This window comes from Apodemus sylvaticus, chromosome 21 (genome assembly GCF_947179515.1).
Source record: "Apodemus sylvaticus chromosome 21, mApoSyl1.1, whole genome shotgun sequence".
Classification (NCBI taxonomy): Eukaryota; Metazoa; Chordata; class Mammalia; order Rodentia; family Muridae; genus Apodemus; species Apodemus sylvaticus.
Genome location: NC_067492.1, coordinates 45,525,281 through 45,536,188, shown reverse-complemented (window position 1 = coordinate 45,536,188; position 10,908 = coordinate 45,525,281).

Genomic DNA, 10,908 nt, shown 5'->3' with positions numbered 1-10,908 from the left:
CTCCCACATGCTGGGATTAAAGGTATGCACCACCAGTATCTCGTTGTGTTTTACTCTTTAAGCAGATTCTTAATATGTGGGGCAAGTGAAACCGTGTCACCAGACAGAAAAAGTGGTAAGAACGAGCAGATTAAGGAACCCTGGCAATTCTCATAATTTAGACCAGTAGATACTTGAACCGCTGATTCCTGTCCTGAGGTACATAGCGAGGACACCCCAGTAGAGGACCATGACAACTGGTCACGAAGCACACAGCCCAGAGTTCTTCATGCTAGTGAGGTATCTAGATGGGCTAGCAGGAGGGCTCAGCCAATGAGCTTTCCTTCCCACACATTTCTTCCTGTAAAAGGAATGTCTATTTAATCTCTAGGCCACCCTGAGTAAGGTGTATGTACCCTTTGCACCATGAATAAACACTTTAGACAAGCAAGGACTGTCTCTGATCAAGAACCACCATGAGGAGGACTTCATTACACTCCTGATAACCTGAGCTAAGCCAGATCCCCTGCCCTGGGCTCATTGCTGGCCCACTGGCCCTCATTCTCAACTCCTTGTGGTTCCTAGCTATTTCTCACCCCAAGAAACGTGGACTGAAGCCCCAATGTTGGGCTACATTTTGCCTCCTCTTATTGGTGTGTCAGAGAGTCCCATAAGTCCCACTCCCCAGTGGCAGTGATGAAGGAACATAGCCTGGCACCCCTGCATTTCATCTCCCCAAGCAGTGTCTCAACACCCCAGCAGTGAAGTGTAATGCAGAACAATATTAATACTTTCACAAAAATTGCTTGAGTAGAAATCAAACACATTCTTTGAAAATTTGACTTAGTGATGTATACATGTGGTGGTTTAAATATGCTTGGCCCGGGGGAAGTTGGCACTATTAGGAGGTATGGCCTTGTGAGAGGAAATGTGTCACTGTAGGGTCAGGGGAGGTAGCAGGGGGACTTTGAGGCTTCATGCATATGCTCAAGTCTGGCCAATGTGACACAGTCTCCTGCTGCTGCCTATGGATCTAGATGTAGATCTCTTGTAGCTCCTCCAGGACCATATCTGCCTGCACACTGCCATGTTTCCTGCCCTGACAATAATGGACTGAACTTCTGAACCTGTAAGCCAGCCCCAATTAAATGTTTTCCTTTATAAGAGTTGCCTTGGTCATGGTGTCTCTTCACAGCAACAAAACCCAAATTAAGACAAGTTGGTATCAGGGTTTCTGGGTGCAAAAATCACTAAAGAAAGACACCAGACTCAGTAATCAAAAACAGTCTTTATTCTGCAGAAATGGCCAGCATGCAGGGGTCAAACATTCTTTAAAATGCTGACCCCAGACAAAGGCGTGCAGACATTATAGGGAAGCAGAGGAACTCTCTAGGCGGATTAGGTAATCTACAATTTCATTGGTGGATGCTAAGAGGTCACAGGTGATCAGTGGTCTACATTCTTATGTCATGAGCATTCAATCATGTGATGAAATAGGGCTGTCCAGCGCAGGTGGCCCATTCTGAGATAAGACATTTCCCCATTTTGGTGGTTATCCCCAGGCTGTTCTTTAGGAGGGGGTTTTATGATCTTGTTATGGATTGTATGGTCTCTACCTAGAGCTGGTGTCTTAGGGCCTAGTTTCTGGGACTTATGCTTTATTCCTGAAGCTGGTGTCTTACAACCTTTGTTTAAAATCAGGCCTAGTCCTCAAAATGGAGACAGATTGGGTCCTTAAATGGGAACAAATTGGGGTTTATATTGTCCCTTCATGGGATATTGTTATGATAGGCCTGACTATGCTTTTGTTTGGAAGAATATGGATTTTGGAACTTTGGAAAACAGTGGACTGCTTTAAGTAGAGGCTTATGGAAGTTAGGTGATTAATGGAGTTTTGGCTGATGTCCAACTCAGTAGGTCCAGTGTGTCCCTGAACTCATGCTGTGGTTATTTCCCCTGTTTCAAAATGTATAATTGGGATAGATGTATTTAGAAGGTAGCAGGATTCTCACATTGGCTCCCTGACTAGTGGAGTGAGGGCTATCATGGTTGGAAAGACTATATGGAAGCCTTTAGAATTGCCTCTGCCAAAGAAAATAGTAAATCAAAAACAGTATTGTGTTTCTGGAGAAAATGCAGATATTAGTGTCATCATCAAGGACCTTTAAAGATGCAGAGTGGTGGTCCCACCACACCTCCCTTTAAGCTTCTTATCTGGTCAGTGCAGAAATCAGATAGATCGGGGAGAATAATGGTTGACTACCGAAAACTAAATCAGGCAGTAACTCCGATTGCAGCTGCTGTACCAGTTGTAGTGTCCTTACTTGAGCAAATTGACACATCTTCTGGAACATGGTATGCAGCTATTGATCTGGTAATTGCTTTTTTCTCACTACCTGTTCATAGAGCTATGAGAAGATATTTGCCTTCAGCTGTATACCTTTACAGTTTTGCCTCAAGGATATATTAACTCTCCTGCCCTGTGTCATAACTTAGAAGGAAACTTTGTCATCTGTCTCTCCCACAAAAATATAACATTGGTACACTATATTGATGACATTATGCTGATTGGACCAAGTGAGCAGAAGGTAGCAATCATTTTGGACTCAGTAACACATAAGAGTATCAGAGGATGGGAAATACATCCAACCAAAATTCAAGGCATGGTGGTATATCCCAGCACTCAGAAAGCAGAGGCAGGTGAATCTCAGAGTTGAGGCAGCCTGAGCTGTTACACAGAGCAACTGCTCCTGTCTCAAAAATATAAAATGAAATGAAATGAAATAAAATAAAAGATTTTCTACCTCTGAAATTCTTAGGAGTCCAGTGGGCATAGAGTTATTCCCTTGTTTTGTTTTTTGAGACCGGGTTTCTCTGTGTAGCCCTGGTTGTCCTGGAACTCACTCTGTAGAACAGGTTGGCCTTGAACTCAGAAATATGCCTGCCTCTGCTTCCCAAGTGCTGGGATTAAAGGCGTATACCATCACTGCCCGGCCAAGGTATTCCTTCTAAGGTAAAGGATAAATTATTGCACCTGGCCTGTAATGGTTTGTATATGCTTGTCACTATTAGAAGGTACAACCCTGTTGGAGTAGGTGTGCCACTATGGGTGTGGGCGTTAAGATCCTTATCCTAGCTGCCTGGAAGCCAGTATTCTGCCAGCAGCTTTCAGATGAAGATGTAGAACTCTCAGCTCCTCATGTACCATGCCTGCTTGGATGTTGCCATGTTCCAGCCTTGATGATAATGGACTGAACCTCTAAACCTGTAAGCCAGCTCCACTTAAATGTTGTCTTTATAAAAGTTGCCCTAGTCATGGTGTCTGTTTATAGCAGTAAAACCCTAAGACAGAAGTTGGTACCAGGACTGGGATATTGCTGTGATAGGCCTAACTATGCTTTTGTTTGGAATAATGTGGATTTTGGGACTTTTGGATTTGGAAAGCAGTGGAATGCTTTAAATGGGATTTAATGGGCTATCCTAGTAGGAATATGGAAGACTTTTGTTACTGAGAGTGATTTGAATTGTGCAGACCTAGCCCAAGAGGTTTCAGTGGAGAATTTCTATATGTGGCCTAGAAACTGTTTTTGTGGTATTTTAGTGAAGTATGTGGCTACTTTTTGCCCTTGTCTGAAGAGTCTACCTGAGGTTAAAGTGAAGACACTCAGATTAATTTTATTGACAAAGGAAGTCTCAGAAAGTCCCACCATAGACTTTGTTCTATGGGTAAGTCTCATGAAGAGCATTTTAAACAATCTTAGCAAGATGAGAAAGGAAAAAAATTAAATATGTGGCCATGGTAGCCAAGAAGGGGGTTATTCTTGGGCTCATTAACATGGACTTCCACTCACCAAGGCTGGCCTGGCTACAGCTGTTACTGAATGCCAGATCTGCCCACAGCAGAGACCATCAGTGAGCCCCTGATGGGGCACCATTCCCACGATGACCAGCCAGCAACCTGGTAGCAGGTGGACTACATCAGACCAATTCCTCTGTGGAAAGGACAATGTTTGTTCTTACTGAAGTAGATAACTATTCTGGTTATAGATTTGCCTTTCCTGCACATAATGCTTCTGCCAAAACCACTATAATACCTTTAAACCAGCACTTGGGAAGTAGAGATAGTCAGATCGTGATGAATTCCAGGCCAGTCTGGTCTAGGCAAAGATCAAAATCAGAAAACACTGATCAAAGAAACAAGATAAAAAGGAATGGAAGAATACCTTGTGAATAAAATGTCCACGCTGCCCTTATGAATAAATAGATTCAGCATAACTGTCACCACAATCCTAGTGGCATTATTTAAATAAGACTAATCCTAAAATTCATATAGAAATGTAAAAGAATCGTCAAACCACTTCTGAGAAAAGTTGGATATTCCCTGATTTGAATACAAGCTGCGTGCCATGGCTCATTCCCTGTCATCCCACTTATAAAGCTAAGGAAGAAGGGTCATTTGAGCTCAAAAGTTTGAGATTAGCCTGTAGGAGTAAATAATTAATATAGAGTACTGCCCTCCCAGGCCTCTGCACCAGGGTCCTGGCAGGTCCAGCTCAGGGTGACTCTCACTGAAACCACTGAACCAATCTCTCTCTCTCTCTCTCTCTCTCTCTCTCTCTCTCTCTCTCTCTCTCTCTCTCTTGGATTTCCGAGAGAGCCGATCTCTTTTAGCTAGCTCTCACAGCATCCCAGCTGTGTTTCCTCTCCACCAGACTCTGTAAACGGAGTGAGTCCTGAGTTCCCGCTCTGCAAATACCTGGTAAAGCATGAATCTTAAACTTAAATAGTTAACGAAACATATTTATTTTTCCCAATTACAAATTGCCAGTTTACAATGATAAAGTCTTATCCCAGCTTTCTAACCTTTCCAAAACACCAGAAATATGTCTGAAACCATCTGGATATCCGCGTCTCTCCTCTCTGCCCAGCTCGTGTGGACCTCCTTTGTGAGTTTTATACACATAAAGATATTTGGTTAACTATTTAAGTGTCATGCTTTACTGGGTATTTGGGTGGAGAGCGGGAGCACAGGACTCCTGCCGTTTACAGAGTCTATGGTGGAGAGGAAACACAGCTGGGATGCTGTGAGAGCTAGCTGGGAAAGGTTGGCTCAGAGGACACAGTGAGAGCTGTGGGACATGGTGCAGTCCTGGTGGGCTGGTGCTATTCATTAGCATTTCCCACTACATTAGCCTGAGCAACAGAGTGAGACCCCCCTCCCATTCTCTAGAAAAAAAGAAATTATTACAAAGTTATGGTGGTCAAAATATGGTAGTCTGGAATTTTGACTCAACAGTTAAGAAAATTAGCTGCTCTTCCAGAGAAGCCAGGATTGATTCCCACCACCAACACGGCAGCTCACAGCCCTCTGGGAAATCTAATACCCTCTTCTAAGCTCAGGCACCAGGCATGCACACTGGTACACAGACATACATGCAAAGCACTCAAACTCATAAGTAATAAAAATCAAATGTTTGAAGGGAAAGGAAACTTGGTACTGACAAAGCACGTAGAATGAAGTGGGCAGTTCAAGATGACTGCTGGCAAGAGCACTGAGAAGACGACCCAAACTGAAGCCATTTCGAACAAAACTTCCATTTTGAATAGAGATCAAATTTTAAGTTCCCAAGACCTCCCTGGATGAGTTGCATCTTGGCTGGCAAGTTGAGATATGCTGGGCAAGTCCCCTCAGCACAGCAGAGCAAACCAGCAAGGACAGGTTGAGTGTAGCACAAAGAACTGTTCCTAGGAAAGTCCCCATCCCTGAATCCTGATTGGGAGAAATGTAACTGTAACTTGGCACAGATGATTGTAGCTTTTGTGATTTTGTGCTTAAAAGCTCTGTAACATTCTGGCTTGGGTTGCAGTTCAGTTCCTGAGTCTGTTCTCTATCCCTGACAGATCACTAGTGGGTTGATGACAATGAACTTTTCTTTCTGCACTGACTTGGTGTTTAAGTTGTGTTAGATCCAAGCAGATCCAAGAGCACTAGAAAAAATAGTTGGCATACAGGGAATTATACCAGGAAGTCTGGATTCCACATACCAAAGCATGAAAGTGGACCCTTATTTTACACCAAACACCAAAATCAACTTATTGTGTAAGACATGCAAATGTGAGACCTGTTACTAAGTAAGAGGAGAATATACAAGTCCCTGAATCATCAGCTTTAGGAGTGACCTTCAAAATACCATACCACCAGAAGGCACCTTGCAAGCTTCCAAGGTCCTACACACAGCTATAACAACCACATCAACAACTAGCATGATATGATAACCTAAAGGGTGCACTAGTGGTATGCATACCTTGGCTGTAAACAACAGCTCTCATAATTAGACCTGCTCAAGAGGCAAACCATGCCTGGTACTGGAAAGTCAGCTAACTAATTTCTGCTAGTAATTATTGGAAGAGAAGCTACACCATTTATTTAGTAAATCATCATAATCCCTAGTGAAAAACTGTAACCATTTGTCTTTAAACCCACAAATAAGTGTAGTTTTTATCCCTCATTAAGGAAACTTCTCTGCAACAGATGGAGAGAGACTATTACAGAAAACCAAAGTTTGCTGCAGAGCCCAGTCCCAATGGACACATCTACAAAATGCTTCCACACCTGCAGCTCAGTAACTTTGTGGGAGAGAGAAGCAGAAAGGCTGTAAGATTCAGAGGATCTGGGAGTTTGCTGTGAGATTATCTCCTAGTGATGTAAGAAGTGTCAACAACATGATAGCCCAAACGTGAGCTGAACAAGGGTGACACCAATGGACAAAATGGGCAAGGAAAAGGTCCATAGGCCTCAACCCTATACAAACAAGTACAGGCAACTAAGGAAAGCTTGGAAAATGTAAACAGCATGCTCGACACTGGCTGTACAACAGCAGGTCAACACTGGCAACCATTTTCCTACAGGATTAACCAGGGACCTTCTCAGCATCTGTAACCCAGCCTGCAAGGGGGAAACCCAGAAGCAAGAACAGCTTTCAAAACAGGATCCTTGGGAGTTGGGGTGGGGGCAACACCTGGGATGTGACCAGTAGCTAGGACCAGGCAGTGAAAAAAAGACGAAGAACAGGGCAGGCTGCTGGAAAACAGGACAAAAATGCCCTGTACTTAGTGTTGAGCATCTCAAAAGCAACGTCAGCACCACAGGTGAAGCAGTGTGACTGGAATCATATAATGAATGGATGAAAATCCTTGGAATGGTGAAGAATAGTCTCCATTTGAGACTAGCCAACAGCCCAGTCCCCACCCAGCACTCCCCATACCCATCCTTGTCAAGTTTGTTGTTTTCTATCTCCCTCCCATCCTTATTTACTTTCCTTTCTCTAAGAAAAATAATGCTGGGCTGATTTGCGGAGTCTCTGTGTCCTCCTCCTCAGAGCTGGGGCTGTTCTGTTACCTGAAACTTAACATCCCTCTCCCCTACCTCTACTGAACCAATACTCTTTTTCCTTCCTCCTCATTCCCACGGGAGCATATGCACTAGTGCACAGGAATCATCAGTGCCCATTACTTCCTAAGGTAGTAAGGGATGATTGGGTTTTATTTAGCTGTGTGGTATTTTCACAGTAGGCCTACCCCTTGATAGCAATTATGGTTGTAGACATTGTCAGAGTACTACAGCCAGGCCAAGAACTGTAATCAGGAAGAAAATAGCACTTCAACTTTGTTAGACCCGAATCTCTCTTGGACACTAGAAACACTTCCACTAAAACAATAAAGATGATATGATTTTTCAAAAATTATTCTTAGGTTTATTTTTATGAATGTATGTATATGTGCCTGAAGCTTGTGATCTGAACAGGTGGCCCGGTCCCCGGAACTAGAGTTACAGGTGGTTGTAAGCCACACACGGGCTAGAACCTAGCTCAGGTCCTCTGCAACACATACTCTTTCCAATCGTGTTTTTATTTCATGTGTGTGGCTGTCTCACCCACTTGTCAATGTACCAGTGTGCATGGCTGGTGCCCAAGGAAGCTGGAAGAGTGTACTGGATGCTCAGGGCAAAAGCACAGGAAACTGGAACACCAAGCAATGCAGCTGTGTGAACTCCCAAACCCATAGGAGCCCAATGAGAACTCAGAAAACCTCAAAGAACTCAAAGTTGCAAAAGAAAAGGTCATATTATAAAGCCTGGCTCATCAAAATAGCAGACTTAACAAAATTTTAAAAGATGAAAGTTAAGACGGACTTAATAAATGGACTAATCACGTCCGTGTCAGTCACGGACTAATAAACCTCAGACCTGTAAGCCAGCCCCAATGAAATGGTTTGTTTCCTGATAAAGGTTGCTGTGGTCATGGTGTCTCTGCAGCAAAAGGAACCCAATCTAAGACTCCAAGCAAACTGCTATTGCTGAAGGGGCCTGCGAGAGTCATGACACTATAGGGACAGACTCAACTTCCCAAGTCTGCTGAGTCAGGCTAGCAGAAGATACTGGAAGTTATTTTTGTGGACTGAAGGAAACACACCAACCCAAGAGGCTATGGGAAAGAATAGATGCTGCAACTGTAGTAAAACAAATGAAGATTAGGAACGCCAGATATCACAAAGTGACAGGATCAATGTGGACCTTCTCAGTAACTCTGAATAGCAATGCTCCCTAATCCCTAAAGACACTTGTGAGGAGCTTAGGGTCAAAGTAAGGATCAAGTTATTTGTTGCCTTCAAAACATGAGTCACCATTATAAAGAGATGGTACCACGGGATGAGAGGATGGAAAAGGTATGCCAAACAAATGGAACTACAAACAAGCAAATACCCAGCAGAGCCAGTCAAAAACCTAAGAGAAGTCATTTTATCTATCAAGATAAACAACAATCTATCAAGAGGACATTACAACTCTCAATTTCCATGCACCCAGCTGATATGCACACCTATTTCACTAACAAAAACTGCTAAATATAAAATCAAAGATCGGACAGAAATTGGCTGGGCAGAAGTGCTTGCCACACAAGTAGCAGCACTGGAATGTGGAACTCCAGTACCAGCATCCAAGCCAGACACCTGTGGGGCTTGCCGTGATGCCAGCATTGTGGAGGCAGAGCCAGAATCCCAAGGCAAACCAGCCACAGACAATTGCTGTTCTTGGTAGTCTCTGGCTTCAGAAAGAGAACATATCTCAATAAACAAGAATGAGTGACTGAGAAAGACACCATATCAACTTCAGGGTTCAACATGTATGCAAACTAGCACATATGTCCTCTCCTTACACAAGCCACATGCAAATGAATCTTTTTAAAAAATTAGATTGACTTTTTAAAAAAATGTTTGTTTATTTTATGTATATGAGTATACTGTAGCTGTCTTCAGACAGACAGAAAAGGGCATTGGATCCCATTACAGATGGTTGTGAGCCACCATGTGGTTGCCAGGAACTGAGCTCAGGACCCCTGAATGAACAGTCAGTGCTCTTAATCACTGAGCCATCTATCCAGCCCACAAATGAAGGTTTTAAGCCAAATAAAAAGTCACAAATTAATCCCAACACACAGTGAGTGACTTTAATATTCCATTCTCACTAACAGAAATTCCAACACACAGTGAATGACTTTAATATTCCATTCTCACTAACACATCATCTTGACAAAAAGTAAACACCTCAGCTAAATGACATCATATATCAATAGACTACATAGAAAGTAGAACGCCAGAACGGCTGGCGAGGTGGCTCAGTGGTTAAGAGCACTGACTGTTCTTCTGAAGGTCCTGGTGCATCTGAAGAGAGCTAGAGTGTACTCACACATAATAAATAAATAAATCTTTTAAAAAAAAGAAAGTACAGAACAGTCCAACTAAATACTTCTGAATAGACATTCTCAGCAACCTGCAGAACTGACTCTAAAAAGACCATAATAGACCATGCAGTAGGACAGAAAGCTTTAACATAGGGAACTTGAAATAACTTCTATTATTTTGATCATGATGCTAAAAATCTGTAGCAAGAGGAACTATAGAGGATGCAAACTTGTGGAAATTCAACAGCACAACATTGGATAATGCACAATCAGTGAAGAAATCAAGAAGGTAATAAAAGCTTGGAATCAAAGCAAAGGGAAAACATAACATACATACACAATGGGGCGTTAACAAAAGCACTCCCTAGAGGGAAGTTGTAGGTAAACATGCACACATTAAAAAAAACAAACCAGAGGTTCTCAGATAAATAACAAAGCACCTTAGAGTCTGGAAGAGCTAAGAACAAGTGAGACCCAAAACAGTGGCTGAAAAGAGATTAAGATGAAGGCAGAGATTAATGAAACAAAAGATGGAGTGAGGCTGACTTGGTTCTTTGAGAAGAAAAACAAGGGGCGGGGCCACAGCTTACCAAACTGTCTGACTAGTGTGCCCACAGCTCTGAGCTGGATTCCCAGCAGTTTACTCATAAAATATATTGTCAGCATCAAGGAATGAGAGATAGGAGATTCAGAAATTAAAGGTCATACTCAGATACAGAGCTAATTCGAGACCAGCCTGGGATACATAAGGCCCTGTCAAAAAATAAATATTGGGAGGAAGTAACACAGAAAGAAAGGAGGGGAGGAAAGAGGAGAAGGGAGGGGAGAGGGAAGGGAAGGGGTGGGGAGAGGGAAGGGGTGGGGAGAGGGAAGGGGAGGGAAGAGGTAGAGACAGAGATGGGCACAAGTGCAAGGACTTCTAGAAATGTGCTAGATCACTCAGAAACTAATATCAACAATTAAACATGTGTTCCTGGGCTGGTGAGATGGCTCAGCGGTTCAGAGCACTGGCTGCTCTTCCAGAGGTCCTGAGGTCAATTCCTAGCAACCACATGGTGGCTCACAACCGTCTGTAATGGGATCCAATGCCCTTTTCTGTGTGTCTGAACACAGCTACAGTGTACTCATAGACATAAAACCAATTAACTAAAAAAAGGGGCTCCCATGAAGTTACAAAGCTTTGAAACAGGTC